Source organism: Phacochoerus africanus, chromosome 3, assembly GCF_016906955.1.
Source record: "Phacochoerus africanus isolate WHEZ1 chromosome 3, ROS_Pafr_v1, whole genome shotgun sequence".
Lineage (NCBI taxonomy): Eukaryota > Metazoa > Chordata > Mammalia > Artiodactyla > Suidae > Phacochoerus > Phacochoerus africanus.
In genome coordinates, this window is record NC_062546.1 from 160,106,632 (window position 1) to 160,129,135 (window position 22,504).

The following is a 22,504-nucleotide window of genomic DNA, read 5'->3' on the forward strand; positions in this document are numbered from 1 at the left end:
AGCTATAATTTGAGAAACTTGTTTTCCTGACTAAATTTCTAGTACATAATGAAAATCATACTTATTCTGTTATATTACACATGGAATTATTTTTAAATAATATCTTTTATTCACGTGAAAATCGTGCTCAGTTTTCAACTGATTTTTTCCTATCCTAAAGTTGCAGATTAATATTGCTCAGAAGATGTGCTTTTTCATTGTTTATTACCAAGAGGATAATGTCAGCTATCTGAGCTTAGAATAAGCTTAGAATAACTTAGAATAGGAAGATAATGAATTTTATGACTGATAATGCAGTTTGCCTCAGATTTCCAGTGGTGAAAGTAAAAAATGTAGTATCTATTCTCTGTAAATTATGCCCAAGTATTGTAAACACATAAAAGAGAAGGAGCACCATAATAAAGGGTGCCCATTTTTCTGTTTCCCAATTCTGTGCTAGGTTTGCACCCCTTTGCCAGTTTCTCATTTGACCAGAGGGCAGACACCTGGCAGGGATTTGGGGTAAGGTCTGGGAGCAGAGAATAGAGCTTTTTGTTCTCTAAATTTAAGTGGCCTCTGTAGAGCTCAAACTCTCAACCTTAGCTTTAGAAGCCACAAGATCTAATCAAATGAACTATTAAAGAGCTAAACAAACATAGCCAGTGAGAAACAGAAGCTGTTTCCAGGCCACAGGAGATTTATTCTTCCTACTCCTTTTGGGGAAGCTAAGGACTCCTAAGAGAGTTAATCCATTACTTTTTTTTTTTTCCAAGAGAATGCAGTGGTTCATATCAAATATTTATTTTTTAGGTCACTACTTTTGCACATTGTACACTCATTTACTGCCTCAGTGCACTAAAATGCAACTCAGTAGCCTGAAAAGTTAATGCATTTTCATCAAATTCTTAGGAGGTATCTACATCTCTTGAGAAAAATGGCCTTACATAATGCATTAGACTTGCTCATCATTAAAGATTAAGGAAAAACAGACACAAACCAGATGCCCTGAAGGATTTCAGAAATTCTTTAATGTGGAGCAATATTAGATCAGGCTTATAAAGGATTTTTTTGGTAAATTTATTTTTCAACATATAAATCTTTGTAATATTATAATAATCATAACATATGCTCCTATACACTTCTGAGTAAATCAGATTTTTTTTTTAACTTGAATAGAATTGCAAAGCTGTTGGGAAATAAGGCTTTGGAGTCAGATAGACCTGAGTTCAAATCTCAACTTTGCCACTTCTAACAGTGTAATAATGGATGAGATACTTAGCTTCTCTAACCTTCAGTTTTGGGGGATGTAATTCAATAATGCATGTAAATTGCCGAGTATAGTGCCTGTCACATAGTAAGTGATTGATAACTGGTACTTGAATGTTTGGTCTTTGTTTCATGCAGAGGGGTTTGAGATTATGCTTAAGTTTATCCTCCACATGAACTAGAACTGCTTCAGGTTGTAGCTGCCAATTATCAGTTCACATAGGCTAGCTCTCTAGGCCTCTGAGGCAAGTAAAATATTCCAAGGCAACCCTATCACAAGCCACATTTCAGCTCTTTATTCTTAGTACCTGGAGTAAAGGAAACAAAGCTGTCATTTCCATACAGCTAATGCTCGTTATTCATGGATTCCCTGTATGCAAATTTGTCTACTTGCTGAAATTTATTTTTAACTCCAGAATCAATACTCATGGCACTTTGATAGTCATTCAGACGCCTGTACAAAACAGCAAAAATTTTGAGGACACAGGGTCCCAGTTGAGGTCAAACAAGGCAATTCTCTGCCTTGTTTCAGCTCTCAGATTTAAGCAAGTGCCCTCTTTGCAATCTGTATAGTACCATATTTTTCACATTTTTACTTGTTTTTTTAGGGGATGATTCTGCTGTTTAAAATGGTCCCAAAGCATAGTGCTTAAGTGCTGTGCTCCTACATACAGGAAGGCTGTGATGGAAAGGAGAATGGTGGTTACCAGGTGCTGGAGGAGAGGTGGGGTGGGATGGGGGAAACCTACTGTTCAATAGATACAAAATTTTCAATTTGGGAAGGTCAAAAAGTTCTGGAGATGGATATTGATCATGATTGCACAACAATATAAATGTATTTAATGCCACTGAACTGTACAGTTGAAAATAAATACTCAGTCTTATGTATATTTTACCACAATTTTAAAAAAAGAAGGTTGTGCTATGACTTAGGGAAAATAATTTCCTTATGGAAAAATATGTGTATTATGTAAGCATAATTCAGGCTTGAGTTATAGTGTATTTGCCTATGAATACAATGTTAATAAATCAATAATATATATTAAATAAATATTTTAAAACAGAAATGAACATAAAACAAAGTTATATATTGATTGGTTGGTGAAAATGTGACCAGAGGCTGATAGGAACCTAACTTTGTACTTCCCCTAGGAGCAATGGCTCAGTGATCCATCATTCATTCAGTGTTGGCAGTGATTTGATAGAACACAACTGCTATGAATAATGAGAATCAACTGAATCTAATCAACTGTGCTCAAGGTCAGTATTGAATGAGTTAATAGGTACTCAAGAAGTTTTGAGAACCTATGTTCCTTCTCCAGTGTCAGTGACTGCAATCTTTCCAAAGCCCCAGAGAAGGAAGTTTCACCAGCCATAGGAACCATCACTGTGGTGTGACTGATGGGGGCCTAGCCTTGGCTGCATTCATGAAGAATGGACTGTGTCATCAGAATGAGTGAGTAGAGAATCCCTTCTAGTTAATTGGGAGGGTGTGGTCCACCAGCTTGTTGGCTTTGTCTTAGGTTGTTCTGTATTTGAAAGCAGTTTCTCACATGAGTCAATTTAGGTGGCCAGTGCAGCTCTTTCACAAGACTTATCTTTTTCCTTCCCCCTGTTCTTCTTTATAGTGGATGAGGGCCTTACATTTCTATAACTGAAGGGAGCAAGGAACTTCTCTCACTTCTCTTACAAATGCCAGGGGGGTGTTTCAAAACAACTTTGAAAATATAAAGCATATTTCCCAGGGAGTTCTCTTGTGGCATAGCCAGTGTTGACAACTGCAGTGGCTCTGGTCACTGCTATAGTGCGGATTCAATCCCTGGCCCAGGAACTCCCAAATGCCATGGGTGTGGCCAAAAAAAAAGTGTATTTCCCAGAAAAACATTTATGGTTTTACTCTACAGTCTGGGAATTACTAAGTGCATTAACATAAAGGCTTGTCAGAAGTTTAATGATGTGGCCAAAGAAAGGAGGATTAGACTATTAGAATAAGGATAAATCATGAAAAATTCAACTTGTGAGAAAAACCCAGAAAATTATATTTTATCCAATCATTTTTGCCATTTTCTTGTTTTTTTGTCTTTTCAAACTCCACTCTTTTTAAATTGAAGTATATTTGATTTACAATGTTTGTTAATTTCTGCTGTACAGCAAGGTGATTCAGTTCTACGTATATATTGTTTTTTAATATTCTTTTCCATTTTGGTTTAGCATAGGATATTGAGTATAGTTCTCTGTGCTATACCTTGCTGTTTATCCCCTCCATGGGTAATAGCCTCTGCTAACCCCAGCCTCCCACTCCATGCTTCCCCAAATCCCCTCCCCAGCGGCAACCACAAGTCTATTCTCCTTGCCCGTGAGTCTTTTCCTGTTTTGTGGATGGGTTCATTTGTGTCATATTTTAGTTTCCATATATAAATGATACGATATGGTATTTGTCTTTCTTTTTCTGACTTACCTCACTTAGTATGAGAATCTCTAGATGCATCCATGTTACTGGGAGCCCATTTCTTCTAATGACACCTCTTTGGTGTTACACTGTTCTGATTATGCTTAAGGCCAGAAAAAAAAAACCAAAACTAAATAGTGTTCAACTCACGTAACAGTTTGAGAAGGTAGTCATCCCACATTGGCAATATCTCATTATCCATACTTTCAATAGATTACAGAATAAAAATTAACAAAACCAAAAAGATCCTTAAGCCAGGGAAAAACAGTGTAGGAATAGAAGACAGGAGTTCTGAAATTTAGTTCTGGGTTTGTTGCTGACATTTTATGTAACCTTGAATGAGTCAGTTGACAAAGTCTTTGTTTTGGAATGCAGGTATGTATGTATGTATAATGGACCTTTGAACAGCACGTTTAACCTGCATGGGTCCTCTTATTTGCACATTTTTTGCTAAGCATATACTACAGTACTATACCATCTGCAGTCACTTGACTCCTCCAATGCAGAACCTTGGATACAGAGGGATGACTGTAAAATTATATGCGGATTCTCAACTTGGAGGACAGTTGGTACTCCTAACCCCTGTCCTGTTTGAGTGTCAACTGTATTAATTCATATATTATTTTATGAAGTATTCTAATGCCTACTATGTCCCTGGCACTGTGCTAGATTCTGAGGAGAAAACAGTGAGCCAAACAGAAACAGTGACTATCTTCATGAAACCTATAGTCTAGTTTTTTCATGTGAAATAGGAAATTTGATATGTGCTGTTTTGCTTGAGACATACTCCTAAAGCAGCAGTTCTCAAATTTTTTGGCCTCAGGATTCTTTTGCTGTGAAAAGTTATTTAGGGAGTTCCCATCATGGTTCAGTGGTTAATGAATCCGACTAGGAACCATGAGGTTGCGGGTTTGATCCCTGGCCTTGCTCAGTGGGTTAAGGATCCGGCGTTGCCGTGAGCTGTAGTGTAGGTTGCAGACGCAGCTCAGATCCCGCGTTGCTGTGGCTCTGGCGTAGGCTGGTGGCTATAGCTCTGATTCGACCCCTAGCCTGGGAACCTCCATGTGCCGCGGGAGCGACCCTAGAAAAGAGACAAAAAAGACAAAGAAAAGAAGTTATTTAGGATCCTCAAAAGATTTTGTTTGTGTGGGTCACATCTATCAAAATTTAATTTTGTATAAATTAAAACAAGGGGTTTTTTTGCCTTTTTTTTTTTTTTTTTTTTTTTTTTTTTAGGGCTGCTCATGCAGCATGTGGAAGTTCCTAGGCTAGAGGTCAAATTGGAGCTGCAGATGCCGGCCTACACCACAGCCACAACAATGCGGGATCTGAGTCACATCTGCAACCTACACCACAGCTCACGGCAATGCTGAATCCTTAACCCACTGAGTGGGGCCAGAGGTCAAACCCACATCCTCATGCATACCAGTTGGGTTTTGGGTTTGTTACCACTGAGACAAAACAGGAATTCCCAAAACAAGATATTTTAGAATACAGACATATGCAAGCATATATTCTATTTGCTGACAGCATATGTGTCATCACTTATCGCAGAGCATCTGGAAGAAAGAATGAGAGTAGCAAAAAAACCCTCAACATTGTTGTGAAAATAGTTTTTTTTCCACAGTCTTTCTGAAAGGGTCTTCACACCAGGGATCCCCAGACCACGCTTTGAGAATCATGCCCCAAAGTAATAATTTGTTGTTGTTGTTGTCTTTCATCTTTTTAGGGCCACACTCGCAGCATATGGAGGTTCCCAGGCTAGGGGGTCTAATCAAAGCTGTAGCTGCCAGCCTACACCTTGGCCACAGCAACGCCAGATCTGAGCCGTGACTACGAACTACACTGCAGCTCAAGGAAATGCTGGATCCTTAACCTGCTGAGCGAGGCCAGGGATTGAACCCACAATCTCATGGTTCCTAGTCGGATTCATTTCTGCTGCGCCACGATGGGAACTCCCCAAAGTAATAATTTTTATACTACTTTAGTTTAATTTTTTTCCCTCTAACTTGAAGTCCCCTCTTCCTAACACCTGTAGCTTTGCTTTTAATGAGACATCAAATATGGTCATTTTAAAACGTATGATACATAATTATTGCCAAGAGCATAAATATAAATATTATTTTTTTATAATTAACAACTACTAACTTGAGGTTGTTTAGAGGACATTTGCACATTTGTAAGTTCTGGAGCATAGACTGAAATCTGGTCTTGAGGGATTTCTTTTATGGTTTTCAGGTCAGTCTTGATAATATTCATATTATGGCAATGCATCATAATAATGTCCAGTTAACAAAGTTTTTGCATTCCACTGTCCTGTAGAGGTACTATTAATTCAGAACAACTTTAAGTGTGATTTCTGCCTTCCTTCCTTTCCAAATTGGAAACACTATTCATTCACACATTTGAAATACAAAGAACAAAAATTAAGTTATAATTTAGCTTTCTCATTTTTCCATTGAAAAAAGATACTAGACTCAAAGACTTAGTGTTAAAATTAGACTATTACAATTCTCAAGTATTTGCTTTTGTTTCCTTACTTGTCCTCCCATCTCTACCCCTCCCTCCCCCAAAAGGCTATGAGCTCCTGAAAGACAGAATTATCTTGTTCATTTTTGTCCCCTTAGGTTTTGGTCTAATACCTGGTACATAATTAGCTTGACAAAAGGGTGTTTATTGATCATTGAATCAACAAATAAATAATGTCTCCTTAAGTAAAAGAAAGTTCAACTTTCTAATTTTTCAATAGGTATACTTATATTTTTATATTTATAGACTTTTGAAGGACTCTGTTGTGCTTTTAGTTTGCACTATGTTTACAGCACTTCTACAGGGTTCTCTCTTACCTGAGGTGGTAGGGAGTACCAGTACTGGTGGATCCTTTTGTCCTTGCCTCCTCTTGCAGTTCTGTGGTAGACCAAACACTTGAACTTTTGCACTTAATGATCTTTGTGGCATTTAACAGGACCTTGTTAGGGAGTGACCACACTTGCTGTGATATAGCTAGACTACCAGAGCCCTTACCCAACATAGGTCCTATTTAGGTCAAACTGAGTTTAAGGAGCAACAGAGGTAGCCAGAAAGGAGAAAAGAAATCTCAAAAGGGCAGTGTGTGTGTGTGTGTGTGTGTGTGTGTGTGTGTGTGTGTGTGTGTGTGTGTGTGTGTGTGTGTGTGTAGGCACAACAGTCTTCTTTGCTTTGACCCAGTGGGGAGAAATGTGAACTGATTATATATGCTACGGTCTTCTCCTTCTCCATGTTCCTTTTTATAAATTACTTCTCTCGGGAGTTCCCGTCGTGGCGCAGTGGTTAACGAATCCGACTAGGAACCATGAGGTTGAGGTTGCGGGTTCGGTCCCTGCCCTTGCTCAGTGGGTTAACGATCCGGCGTTGCCGTGAGCTGTGGTGTAGGTTGCAGACGCGGCTCGGATCCCGCATTGCTGTGGCTCTGGCGTAGGCCGGTGGCTACAGCTCCGATTCGACCCCTAGCCTGGGAACCTCCATATGCCGCTGGAGCGGCCCAAGAAATAGCAACAACAACAATAACAACAACAAAAGACAAAAAAAAAAATTACTTCTCTCCCTTTCTCCTCATATCAGTAGGAAGGTATTTTTCCCCAAAACTCAAATAGAGTTTATCACCTCAGTTTACCCCAAGGCATAGCTCTTTGAATAGCCATCCCAGGTGGGCCAAAAATCAACCTATTTCCCAGAATATGCTCTCCACCTAAGTTCTTAGCTCTCCAGAGGCATCTGTGAGTTCCATAAGTAATTTCATAAAACTTAGTACTTGATGAACATTCTAGATCTACAGTGTATGTCTGTAGTCTACAGTGTATGTGTGCATATATATATATATATGTATATATACTTCTTATATACGTGTATGTGTGTGTATATATATGTATGTATATATGTATATATATGTATGTATATGTATATATGTATGTATGTGTATGTATATGTATATATATGTATATTATATATGTGTGTGTATATATATATATATATATGTATGTATGTATGTATTCATTTTATTGACACTCCTGCAGCATATGGAAGTTCCCAGGCCAGGGATCAAACCCACACCTCTGCAGCAACATGAGCCACTGCAGTTGGATTTTTAACCCATTGTCACACAGCAGGAACTCCTACAGTGTTATTTTTTAAAGGTGTTTATAGTTGAGTTTTTTACTGTAATAAAGTTGACTTCAAATGCCATCTAAACTGATAGGGGTTGACTTTTATCTGTGAGAGTTCTCTAAAAATTTGTTTTTCCTTGGAAAGGAATCTTTACATTATTAAAGCTTTGAGAACCTGGCTCAGATAATTTCTTTTAATAGTAAATAAGCATAGCTACTGAAGTTTTTTGCTGAATGGCAGTTGCTGGTTGAAAAAAGTCTGTAATTTACTAATTTAACCCTTTTTACAGGTCTTGAATTTTCTTTTTGTTTTTGTTGAATGTACATTCAGTGACATAGCAGGTAAGGATGTTTCCCTGATATGTTATAGCAGTCTCTAGTTGGACCCTCAAATTTGCTACAGTCACATCCTCACTTTTGATCTAAACTTCCACACCATCGCCCACCTCCCTGGATTAAGAAGGCACAAAACTTCTGCCTGCAGTTATGCATTTCTTCCTCAAATTTTAATGAAGTAAAATTAAAAAATTTTACAAATGGGAAGCCGAGTATAAGAAGTTCGTTTTCATTATTTTTGATGACTGATTTCCTTCATGATGGTTTTCTTCACTTCAGAACAAGCACATGCTTTCCAGAGCAGATGACAGTATAGATCGACACTGGAGATTATTGAAGTATAGTTGATTTACAATATTGTGTTAATTTCTGCTGTACAGAAAAATGATTCAGTTATACATACATATATATATATTTTCATATTATTTTCTATTATGGTTTAATCACAGGATAGTCAATATAGTTGCCTGTGCTATGCAATAGAACCTTGTTATTTATCCATTCTATATATAATAGTTTGCATCTGCTAACTCCAAATTCCCAATCTACCCCTCCCCCACAATCCCTCACCCTTGGCAACCACAAGTCTGTTCTCTATGTCTATGGATCTTTCTGTTTGGTAGATAAGTTCATTTGTCTCATGTTTTAGACTCCAAATAAAAGTGATATCATATAGTATTTTTATTTTTCTGATTTACTTCATTCAGTTTGATAATCTCTAGTTCCATCTATGTTGGTGCAAATGGCATGATTTCATTCTTTTTTATGATTAAGTAATATTCCAGTGTATATATGTACCACATCTTCTTTACCCATTCTTATGTCACTGAACATTTAGGTTCCATGTCTTGGCTATTGTAAATAGTGCTGCTATGAATATAGGGGTGTGTATATGTTTTTGAATTAGAGTTTTGACTGGATATATGCCCAAGAGCCAGATTGCTAGATCATATGGTGACTCTATTTTTAGTTTTTTGAGGAACCTCCATACTGTTTTCCATAGTGGCTGCATCAGTTTACCTTCAAACATATGTAGTAGCATTCTCTTTTCTCCACACCCTTTCTAGCATTTATTGTTTGTGGACTTTTAAATGACAGTTATTCTGATTGGTGCAAGGTGATACCTCACTGGAGTTTGGATTTGCCTTTCTCTGGTAATTAGCAATGTTGAGCAATTTAGATTTTAAATTTAAAGACTTAAAACCCTTAAAAAATTGGCTTCCTCTTTACTCAGCTAGTGACTTGGAAATAGTAATATCCAGAATAGAATTCAGTGCTTGCCAAAAGTATTCAGGAAATGTTTTCTTATTTCCTTGGAATTGCCTAAAGCATTGTTTTTCATAATTCACAGAAGTTTGGCTTTCAGAGCCATTCTGTTTCCAAATTCTTTTGTAAATTCCTAGAAAGAATTCTCTAAAAATGTATTCATTTATTTGTTTATTCATTACACTTACTGAGCACCTGGTTTGTGAGAGAGACTATGCCAAGAACTAAAGGAAAGGAAAAAAAAATGATACTTTTTGTCTAGTGGAAAAAATTGAATTTTAGGAGCATTAGAATTTTAAGATGATCATATCTAATATACTCATGAACAGATGGAGAAACTGAGGCCCAGAGAGTTTATATGACCTAAAATAGAATTAAATTAAAAAGTTTATTTGATTTACAAAGGCAATTTGAATTGAAACACTTTTGAAACACCAATACTTCTTTTATATTGAGTTAAGAATTTTTTTTAATGTTCTAAAATTAACAAATAAGGTCAGTGCTCAATTTGCTGGGTCAGTGCCACATGGTGCCCTTTGTCCTTGGAACCAGTCCATGGTCTGGCTTGGCAACTGAAAGACCCAATGACCTGGGTTTGGCCATTAGTATAGGGGTTTTAGTGTCTACTGACTAAGTGTACTTGGGATACCCATTTGCTCAGATATTGGGGATCAGCCTTTTGTTACAGAACATCACTATTTCTGTTAAGCTCATTTTTCAATATTTTGAATTATATATTTAAATTCTTGAAAATTTAAATTAACAAATCAGAAGCTTCTAGTAATTTTAACTATAAAAAGTTCTGACTTTTGTATTGGTTTAAAAATAGAAACAGTCTTGAATTAGAGTAAAAACATTTTCATTTAATTAGATTTAACATGAACATTCTGTCCCCTGCTGGGAACTCTAAGAACTACATCACCTGTACCACCAATTTTTCTATGGTCATAGGGACTTTAGGTTAAACCGTGAATTCAGTTTTCTATGTTCTTTCCTTTGTTTTGGTAATACACAGAAAATTTTTAAATAAAATCTGTAAGGCATTACTTTTAATAAGGTTCAATATCTGTTAAATATTGCACATTTTTGCATGATATAATGAATCTAAATACACTGTAATAAAATCAAATCTTCACCTTCATTTTAAATATGAATAAATATTTTTCATCTTCGCTCAAACTTAGAGGAGAAATCTGATGAGAGAGCAGGTGAAATTTAAATACTTGATTAAAATACTTGATTTTTTTTTAATATTCACTGTTTGGTTGTAGGTAGACATCAAGTATATTTATATACAACATTGCCCTACCCCTAGAAAGGAGTGGGTAATCACTTGAGCAAGTGCAAAGTTATGGACTAGAGTATGGACTATGGGACAAACCAGCAATTTCTTGGGTGTAGCTGGAACGGTGTGTACATAGGATATTTATCAGTGTGGAGTGGAGAACAAATGCGAGACTAGAAATAAGATGATAAAACCTTCCCTCTCCAAAACCTATGAATAATAAACACTTTTGCCAGCTAGTATCTATGAGCTCTCTGGCTTTGGACAACTTAGAAACTTTCATTTCCTCATCTGCAAAGTGGAAATATTAGTCAAGTTGTGAGGACTAAATGAAATAATGATGTAAAGTACCAAGAACAGAGTCTGGGGCTAAGTAAATGCTTAAAAAATACTAAATATTGAAATCATTGTCAACATCTAACAACAGTAATACCAGTAGAAACCTAACAATTTTTATATCACTGATATTAATTTGTTAGAAATCTTAATTGAAAATATATAAATTTAATTTTTGTAAAGAGAGGGATGAGTATATATGATATACTCAGAGGAAGATCTAAAGCAAAATGACTAGAAAACTAGAAAGAAAACAGTGGGAAAAGATCTTTCAGGCAAATGCTAACAAAAAGAAAGCTGCAGTCATGATAGTAGGATAAAATTTAAGGCAGAAAGTATAATACAAGGTGAAGGAGGAAATCTTATGATGGCAGAAGCTCTACAGAGAGGATATACATTTCATAAACCTTAAAGCATTGAATAATATAATAATAAAAGTACATAAAGAAAACTGCAGAACTACAAGGAAAGATAGTCAGAAAGTAGTACTAGTCTACTTTAATTCACTTTATGGATTAAGCTGTCAAAATTGGTACGGATATATTTGGATGATGAAGTCAATGAGGTTGATGAAATAGATTTGGTTGATGAAATAGATGAAATAGGTATCCCGTTATCTGAAAACCAATCTTATTTTTAAAAGTTCATGAAACATTTACCAAACTAACTATCCATTGGCCCACATACACACACTGAAATCTCTTAATTAATTCCCAAAAGTAGAACTAATCCAGACTACATTCTCTGATAACTAGGCAATTCAACAAAAATGAGTGAACAAAATAAAAATGAAGATTATATTTTAAATATAAACACTACTTAAAACAACTTTGGTGCAAAAAGGAAATAAAACTGTTTTTGCAGAATGTGTACAAAATAATAATTAAAACATTACACACCAAAACCTATAGAATACAACTACCACTATGTTCAGCAGATAATCATGGTTTCAAACAGGAATACAAGAAAGAAGGAAAACAACATACTGTTTAACTAAAAAAATTAGAAAGTGAGAAGTTCTCCTATGGCACAGCAGGTTAAGGATCTAGTGTTGCCATAGCTGTGGTGCAGATCTCAACTGCTGTGTGGATTCAATCCCTGGCCCAGGAACTTCTCGTGCTGTGGGTGCAGCCAAAAAAAAAAAAAAAGTAGAAAATGAACTACCAAACAGACTAAAATTAAACCTTAAAAAGCAGAAGAGAAAGGTAAAAGCAAAAACAGCAAAGCAGCAAATTAACTATAATTCAATAAAATTTTTAAAATAAAGTACGTATTGATTTAAAAAACAGAAAAGCAATAGAACTGATAATATAAATTACAATATAAATCTATGACTTATTTCCTTAAGGAGAAAAAAAAATCCAATACACTAGCTAATCTAATCAATATAAAGAAAGCATAGATAGTTTATATATTTTATTATATTATGCAAATAAATTTGAAGACCTGGAATTCCTGAAGTGGCTCAGCAGAAATGAATCTGACTACTATCCATGAGGACACAGTTTCAATCCCTGGCTTTGCTCAATCCCTGGATTAAGGATCCGGCATTGCCATGAGCTGTGATGTAGGTTGCAGATGTGGCTTGGATTGGTATTCCTGTAGCTGTGGTGTGGGCCAGCAGCTACAGCTCCTTTTTTGACCCCTAGCCTGGGAACCTCCATATGCCATGGCTGCAGCCCTAAAAAGACACACTCACACACAAAAATTGAAGGCCTACATGGAATTAAGATGATATAGGTCTTGTCTTTTCTTTTTTCTTCTTCTTCTTCCTTTTTTTCTTTTTAGGGCCCCACCTGTGGCACATCAAGTTCTCAGGCTATGGGTCAAATTGGAACTGCAGCTGCCAGCCTACACCAAAGCCACAACAATACCAGAACCAGCCACATCTGCAAACTATGATGCAGCTTGAGGGCAATGCCAGAAACTTAACCCACTGAATGAAGCCAGGGAATTTTTTTTTTTTTTTTTTGGCTTTTGGCTTTTGGCTTTTTAGGGCTGCATCTGTGGCATATGGAAGTTCCTGGGCTAGGAGTCTAATTGGAGCTGCAGCTGCTGGCCTAGGCCACAGCCACAGCAATGCAGGGTCCAAGCTGTGTCTGTGACCTACACCACAGCTCACAGAAACATGGGATCCTTAACACACTGAATGAGGCCAGGGATGGAACCACATCCTCATGGATACTAGTTGGATTCTTTACTGCTAAACCACAGCCAGAACACCTAACTAGTAGAATTCTTAACCAGTTGAGCCACAAGGGGACCTCCCAAGATGATATGGGTTGTCTAAAAAAAACACAAGCAAGGAAAAAAAATGGAATAATTACCAGAGAGCTACTCTCTGAAAAATACCAGTTTTTATAGATGATTCTTTCAAATCCTCAAATAATCTACAGTGTTTTTCAAGATAGTGGTTTTGAGATGAGCATTTTCTTAAACTGAAATAAAATAGTATAGAGTGAGTGCATATCATAGAGCAAGAATTATGATGTGAAACTTTGGTTACAGTGCTTATTTTATGCCAGATCTCCTTTTAAAGCTGCATTTTTTACTCTGGGTCACAATCAAAATACTCTGAAAGCCACCATTCTAAAATTTTAATAAATTAAAGAATAAAAATGAATTAATACAGAAAGCTTAGCAAAAAATATAAGCTCCATAATACTGATGCTAATACATGGCAATGAGCAAAACAAGAATATTGATTCAAATTTTGAAATTAAATATTAGTGGAGTTCCTGCTGTGGCACAAGATCAGCAGTGTCTTGGGAGAGCTGGGACACAGGTTCAATCCCTGGTCCAGCATAGTGGGTTAAGGATCTAGCGCTGGTGTGGCTGTGGCTATGGCTCAGATCTGATCCCTGGCCCAGGAACTCCATATGCTGCGGGGTGGCCAAAAAAGAAAAAATTAAGTTAAATATTAGCAAGTAGAATTCTATAGTACATTAAAAGAACAATATACTGTAATGGAGCCCAGTTATTCCAGCAGCACAAACATGGTTCAATATCTGAAATCTGTTCATATCTTTTAATATATTAATATGTAAAAGAAGGGGAAAACATGATCATCTTAATTTATTCCTATAGAGTGCTTGGCAGAATTTAAATAGTCCTTTAGAAAGCCCAGAAATAAACCCACACACCTATAATCAACTATCTATGACAAAGGAAGCAAGAATATACAATGGAGAAAACATAGTCTCTTCAATAAGTGGTGCTGGGAAAACTGGACGACTACATGTAAAAGAATGAAATTAAAACACTCTGTAACACCATACATGAAAATAAACTCGAAATGGATTAAAGGCCTAAATATAAGATTGGATCCTATAAATATTTAGAGGAAAACATAGATAGAACACTATCTGACATAAACTGAAGCAATATCTTTTCAGATCCACCTCCTAGAGTAATGAAAATTAAAAGAAATAAACAAATGGAACCTAATTAAATTTAAAAGTTTTTGCACATCAGAGGAAACCACCAAAAAAACGGAAAGACAACCCACAGAATGGGAGAGAGAAGTTATTTGCAAATGAAGTGACTGACAAGGGATTAATCTCCAAAATACACAAACTCATGTGGCTCAATATCAAAAAAAACAACCAACCCAATCAACAAATTGGTAGAACACCATTTCTCCAAAGAAATCATACAGATGCCCCCCAAAAAATGAAAAGATGCTCAACATTGCTAATTATTAGAGAAACGCAAATCAAAACTACAATAAGGTACCACCTTACACTAGCCAGAACAGCCATCATCAAAAAATCTGCAAACAATAAATGCTGGAGAGGGTGTGGAGTAAAGGGAACCCTTCTACGCTGTTGGTAGGAATGTAAATTGGTACAACCACTATGGAAAACCATATGGAGGTTCCTCAGAAATCTAAATATAGAACTACCATATAATCCAGCAATCCCACTCCTGGGCATGTATCAGGGCAAAACTGTAATTCAAAAAGATACATACACCATTATGTTCATTACAGCACTATTCACAGCAGCCAAGACATGAAAGCAACCTAAATGTCCATCAACAAAGGAATGAATTAAGAAGATGTGGTACATATATACAATGAAATGTTACCCAGCCATAAAAAGATTGAAATAATGCCATTTGCAGCAACATGGGTGGACCAAAATTATCATACTAGTGAAGTTAGACAGAGAAATACAAACATCATATGATACTACTTATATGTGGAATCTAAAAAATGGATACAGGAGTTCCTGTTGTGGTGCAGCGGAAACAAATCTTACTGGTATCAATGAGGATACAGGTTTGACCCCTGGCATCCCACAGTGGGTTAAGGATCTGGCATTGCTTTGAGCTGTGGTGAGGATCACAGACACAGCTCGGATCCCACATTGCTGTGGCCATGGTGTAGGCCGGCAGCTACAGTTCCAATTCAACCCCTAGCCTGGGAACTTCCATATGCTGTGGGTGTGGCCCTAAAGAGACTAAAATAAAATAAAATAAAATATACAGATGAACTTATCTGCAGAACAGAAACAGACTCACACACAGCTTTAAAAACAAACTTATGGTTATCAAAGGGGATAGGTGGGGGAAGAGGGAAGGCCTGGGGGTTTGGGACTGGCATATGCACACTGCAGTATTTGGAACTGACTGGCCAGTGCGGACTTGCTATATAGCGCAGGAACCTCTACCCAGTATTCAGTGATAATCTATATGGGGAAAAAATCTGAAAAAGATTTGATGTGTGCATAACTGAATCACTTTGTTGTATAGCAGAAAAATATCACAACATTATAAATCAACTATACTTCAATAAAACTTTATAAAATGAAAAAAATAAATAGGAGTCCTTACTAAAAAAACCTTCAGCAAAATTTGAGTAGATGGATATTTTCTTGAGTGATAAACCAAAATTATGCTTAATAATGAAACACTATACATATTCTCATTAAAATGAGGATAAATTAAGAATAGCCTTAACAATAATTACTTGTTATTTTTATGGAACTATTAGCCAACACAATAGACAATATGGAATATGGTATAAATATAGGACAAGAAAAAACAAAGTTGACATTATTTTTGCATATAACTTAATGCCTATAAAAATATAAAAGAGTTGACTGAAAATATGTATATGAAATAAATTCATTAAGGTATCATGTTACAAAATTAATACACTCTGAAATCATAGATTTTCTTTGGGCAAAAAGTAATCAATTAGAAAATATAATGAACAAAAAAAGATGCCATTTAAAATAATAACCCAAACTAAGCCAAGGCAAGGAAAAATACCTGAGGAGAATTCAGCTCTAAGAATGCAGGCCCTACACCAGTAGTTCTTAGTCCTGACTGGGGTTAGGTTTTTTTTTTTTTTTTTTTTTTTTTGCCTTTTCTAGGGCTGTTCCTGCAGCATATGGAGGTTCCCAGGCTAGGGGTCCAATCGGACCTATGCCAGAGCCACAGCAACGGGGGGATCCGAGCCGCGTCTGCAACCTACACCACAGCTCACGGCAACGCCGGATCGTTAACCCACTGAGGAAAGCCAGGGATGGAACCTGCAACTTCATGGATCCTAGTCGGATTCATTAGCCACTGCGCCGCGGTGGGAACTCTGGGGTTAAGCTCTTAATAAATACACAACTCTTGTGCTCTACACCAAAACAATTAAGCTTTTGGTGATGGGCCTAAACAGCTGTTATTTTTTTTTTCTTAACCCTCTAAGTGATTGTAATGTACAACCAGGGTGAAAAACTACTGTTCCATATAAAGAAAATATTAAAACTCAATAAATGGAAAGACATACCCTTTTCTTGTATAGGAAGACTCAGTAATGTATAGATGTCATTCTCTTTAGTCTACAAATACAACGTAATTTCCAATTAAAACACTGATCAATTTTAAAATGTAACTATAATTCAGAATAGCTAGGTAACTTTTTTTTTTTTTTTTTGTCTTTTTGCCATTTCTTGGGCCGCTCCCGCGGCATATGGAAGTTCCCAGGCTAGGGGTCCAACCGGAGCTGCGGCCGCCAGCTTACACCAGAGCCACAGCAACGCAGGATCCGAGCCGCGTCTGCGCCCTACACCACAGCTCAAGGCAATGCCGGATCGTTAACCCACTGAGCAAGGGCAGGGATCAAACCCACAACCTCAGGGTTCCTAGTCGGATTCCTTAACAACTGCGCCACGACGGGAATTCCAGAATAGCTAGGTAACTTTTGATAAGGAAGAGAGATTAGAGGGGACTAGCATTAGTGGATATGAAAACATTTTAAGGACAAGTAATTTAAAATAGCATGGTATTGATAGAATAATTAAAAAAAAAAGTGAAACAGAAAAGAGTGAAATGTAGACACAAGCATGTAAGAAAACTACATAAGTGATTAAAGTGTCTTTTTAAGTTAAGCCATTAAATAAATGGATTATATGTTGGTATTAGGACAGATACAGCCACATAGACCCCTGGCCACTAGACTGTAACCTCTGTGAAGACAAGGACAATTTAATATTCATCAACTATTTAAATCTCAGAAATGAAACTTGAAAAGTATGATGAGAAAATATGAGTGGTTTTCAAATACCATGATGTAAACTTTGGAGTGGGCATCATACATCCTAACATGTGTATGTCCATAAATTTGAGGTTTTCTTTGCCATGCTGAAATTTAAAGTTAATGAGACACATTTTTCAATAAGTTCTATTGCAGCTTGATAAATGCGGCCAGATAAAAATTTTAAATTTCAGCATGGCAAAGAAAACATCAAAGTCAAGTACAATATAAACTATTTTCTAATTTTTCTTATTTCTTTGACCTGTTGATTAGTTAGTACATTGCTTAGTTTCCAAATATTCGGAGGTTTTCTAGATTTTTTTATACTGATTTCTAGTTTAATATTGTTCTAATCAGAAAACATTCTGTATGATTTCTATGCCTTTATATTCATTGTAGCTGGTTTTATGGCCTGGCAGATAATATATCTGGGTGAATGTTACAGGAGCATTTGAAAATAACATGTATCCTGCTGTTGAATGTATGATTCAAGATGTCAGTTAAATGGAGTAGGGTTAAGTTATAGATCTCCTTACTGTCTACTTCTTCTGTCAATTACTAGGAGAGGAGTGTTGAAGCCTCCAGCTATAATGATGGGTTTGACTATCTCTATTTTTAGTTCTGTCAATTTTTGCTTCATGTATTTTGAAGCTTTGAAATTGGATGCATACATATCTACAATTGTTATGCTTTTGTAATTAATTAAATTGACTTTTCTGTGGTTATGCAATGTCCCTCTTTATCTCTGGTAATATTACCTGTCCTTAACTTGTCATTATTTTTGGCTTTTCTGAATTTGGGGGGTTTATAGTTTTCATCAATTTTGGAAAAAATGTAAGCATTATTTATTCAAATATTTTTTTCTTCCTCATTCCTTTCTGGGACTATAATTGTGCATATATTAATAAGACAATTTGATGTTGTCCCACAGGTCACAGAGCCTCCATTAATATTATTTTTTACTCTTTTTTCCCTCTGTGTGCTTCTGTTTTGACAGCTATTTGCTCTTTATTTCTGGTTTATTGATTTTTTTTCTGCAGTGTCTAATCAGATATTAATCACAAATGAAAATTTCATTTCAGATATTGTATTTCATCCCTGGAAAATCCATTTGGTTCTTTTTTATGTCTTCCATTTCTTTCCTTATTATGTTCATATTTTCTTTTAAAGTTTTCTGCATATTTATAATGATTTTTAAAATCCTTGTCTGCAGATTCCATCATCAATCTCTATTTTGTATGTCTATATTGACTGTTTTATCCTGATTATGAGTCATATTTTCTTGCTCATTTGTTTGTCTGCTAATTTTTTATTGAGTGTAGGGAATTGTAATTGTAAATGTTATGCTGTAGAGTGTCTAAATTGCATTGTCTTCCTTTAACATTTGTTGAAGTTGGTTTAGATAAGGAGATAAGTTATTTGTAGATCAGCTTGATGTTTTTGAGGCTGACTTTCAAATTTGCTAGGTTGAATCTACAGCGGCTTTTACTTCAGGACTAGTTTAAGATAAATATGAACATATGATCTTTCTGAGGTCATTTAAGGCCCTGGATACTCAACAGATCTTTTACTCTGGCTGGTTAGAACTTGAAGCCCTTGGTGACTTTGACGAAGTATTCAGCTTACAATTCCTCAGTGTTCTTTGCCTGGTCCATAAAGTTTCACTCTATCCATTTGCAGCCGTATTTCAGATTCAAGGGAACCCTGTGCAGATTTTTGGAGTCTTTCTTTGAATAGATTCCTCCTCTCTTGCACCCTGTCCCACAGTATCCAGTGTTCCTAACCTCCCCAATTTCTGATCTCTGTTCTCTCAACTTAGCAAGATTATTGTACTCTGCTTGTCTTTCCCTTCTCTGCAGTGTGATCCAAGTTGTGCCTCCAGGGCAATTCTTTTTTTCTTTTTTTCTTTTTTTTTATGCTGCACCTGCAGCACCTGGAAGTTCCCAGGCTGGGGGTCAAATCAAAGTTGCAGCTGCAGGCTTATGCCACAGCCACAGCAACTCTGGATCCAAGCTGCATCTGTGACCTATGTCACACTTTGCAGCAACGCTGGATCCTTAGCCCACTGAGTGAAGCCAGGGATTGAACCCACATCCTCACAGACACTGCGTCTGATTCTTAACCCACTGAGCTACAATGAGAACTTCATCCAGGGCAATTCTATGGATCATTCATTAGTTTCCTTTCTCTTAGGGATCACAGCCTTATGCTGTCTGTGTCCAGTTTCTGAAAGAGTTGTTTTGTATATTTTATCCTGCTTTCTAATTGTTTATAGCAGGAAGGCAGGTACGGTACCAGGTAATCAAATGTGGTCTGAGGTAGAACTCTCTTTGGAAGGCAAACATTACAAAGGGAGGAAAGTGATATTGTGGTGCAGCAGAAACAAATCCGACTAGTAACTATGAGGTTGTGGGTTCAATCCCTGGCTTCACTCAGTGGGTTAAGGATCCAGTGTTGCTGTGAGCTGTGGTGTAGGTTACAGACATGGCTCAGATTCTGCATTGCTGTGGCTGTGGTGTAGGCTGGCAGCTGTAGCTCTGATTAGACCCCTAGTCTGGGAACTTCCATATGCCGTGGGTATGGCCCTAAAAAAAGGGGGGGGGGAAAAAGAGAGGAAAATGTAATACTTATGATAGGAAAAAAGGCTAAATTTATCTTATGTTCATCCAGAACCCCTAAGAATAAGAAAAAAGTTAACTCAGTAGAAAAATAGCAAAAAAGGACACAAATTTCCAATAAACCTATGAAAAGATGTTCAACCTCACTAAGGTTAACATTAAAATATCACTGAAATACCATTTCTCATTCAAGCATTATAATAAGCATTGGAAAATAATTTCCTATTTCCTTCTTGGTAAGAGTGTAAATTTAAATTTTTATCCACGTTGTAGAGCATTTTGGCGTTCTCCTTCAGAATTTTAAATATGCCATTCCCTTTGACCCAGCAATTCTATTTCCTAGGATTTTCCCCTCAGATCAATTTGCACAAACTCTCAAAAATTTATAGAGTTGATAATGCTGAAAAGTTGAAAATACCTTACATGTCCATTGATTAGAAATAAATTATAGTATCTCCAGACAAATCTATATGTGTATACTGACTTAGATGAATATAATATACTAAGTAGAAAAAGCAAATTAGTATCAGAACAGATTTTATAACTGTGAAAAAAGAAACGTTATATTTATTATATGTATGTTTTCTCTGTAGATATTTCATTCAGTCCTTCTGACTTTAATATTAAGTATTTGCTGATATTTACTCCAGCTCATATTCAGCAGTCTATGTTATATCCCTTTTGGATAGTTAATAAGAATTTCCAGTTTACCATGGCCATAAGAGAACTTTAATTTACCAATCCTCTTCCCTACCCAGTCTTCTCCATTTTATTACATGGCACCATCATTCAACCACTTGCTTATATCAAACATTTGGGAGTTGAGGAATTTGTCTTTTTTTTTTTTTTGTCTTTTTAGGGCCTTACCTGCAGCATATGGAGGTTCCCAGCCTAGGGGTCCAATCAGAACTGTAGCCACCGGCCACAGCCACAGCAATACCACACCCAAGCCACATCTGCAACCTACACCACAGCTCACAGCAAGGCCGGATCCTTAATCCATGAGCAAGGCCAGGGATCAAACCTGTGTCCTCATGGATGCTAGACAGATTTGCTTCCACTGAACCATGGCGGGAATTCTGAGGAATTTTTCTTGATAAGCTCCACAGTGTTCAGTGGGAATAAAGGAGTCAGAAAGCTGGAGGGTTACAAGGATATTTCCTGGTTATGGGATATTAAAATAGCATCCACTTTCTTTTTAGCTGGCAATAAATTAGCCACTATATCATGCACTTCATGTATATTATTTCATTCAATCCTCATGAAATCAATAAGGCAAGTGTTATTTCTCCATTTTATTATTAGTGTTTAAGATTTCAGGTGATAGGAGTTCCTGTTGTGGCACAGTGGTTAACGAATCCGAGTAGGAACCATGAGGTTGCGGGTTCGATCCCTGCCCTTGCTCAGTGGGTCAAGGATCCAGCGTTGCTGTGAGCTGTGGTGTAGGTTGCAGACGCGGCTTGGATCCTGCGTTGCTGTGGCTCTGGTGTAGGCCAGCGGCTACAGCTCCGATTAGACCCCTAGCCTGGGAACCTCCATATGCCATGGGAGCGGCCCTGAAAAGGCAAAAAGACAAAATAAATAAATAAATAAAAAATAAAGTAAAAGGAAACAGGCAAAATTTATTTAAAAAAAAGATTTCAGATGATAATGCTTTAGTGGAAAATGAGGGATGTGTATGTGTATGTGTGTCTATGTGTAATCTTCTCACATTTCTCTTTCTTTGTTGCAGTGCATAGATCCTGCCAGAAGACGGCTGCCAGGTACTATAGATATCCTGAGAGCAATAATTTGGTCCCAAGGTAGGTGTCAGTGGAAGCATGTCAGGCACTTCTAGTGAGGTGTTGATTCCCACAGCTGGTATGTGCAGAAAGGCCTCAGATCCCACTCTTCACTAGTTCAAATTCTATAGTACAGAATTCATTCTTCCTCAATTTTATCAAAGTTGTCCTTCTTCCTCAGTTACATAAAAATATCAGCTGCTTCTATGTGTAGAAGGATGTCATTTTTAAAATAAATGCACTTTTCAGTGTGACATTATTTAGCAGAATTGCGAGCAAGTTTAGAAAATTAATTTCATGAGAAGCTAGGTACTAGTAACAAAAAAAGTAATAAAGACGTGATGCCCCTGATGACCTCACATTCCAGTGGGGGAGACAGACTTGTAAACAGATATGTTAAAGTAGAAGGTGGTAAGTGCTCCTCTGAAGATTGAGCAAAGCTCTGTCAGTGCAAAAGCACAGGGGACTCTGCCTCAGGGAGTCAAGAAGGTTTAACAGAATAGGTGACATT

General features: G+C 36.8%; 1 long non-coding RNA gene across 1 annotated transcript; it reads left to right on the forward strand.

Annotated features, from left to right (window-relative positions):
* The first annotated feature begins 1,811 nt into the window (after nt 1-1,811).
* On the forward strand, nt 1,812-22,021 carry LOC125122245 (uncharacterized). Its single transcript, XR_007133740.1, has 4 exons — nt 1,812-1,955; nt 2,398-2,505; nt 2,594-2,701; nt 21,945-22,021. It is a non-coding gene; the product is annotated as an uncharacterized LOC125122245 (long non-coding RNA).
* The last annotated feature ends 483 nt before the right edge of the window (nt 22,022-22,504 follow it).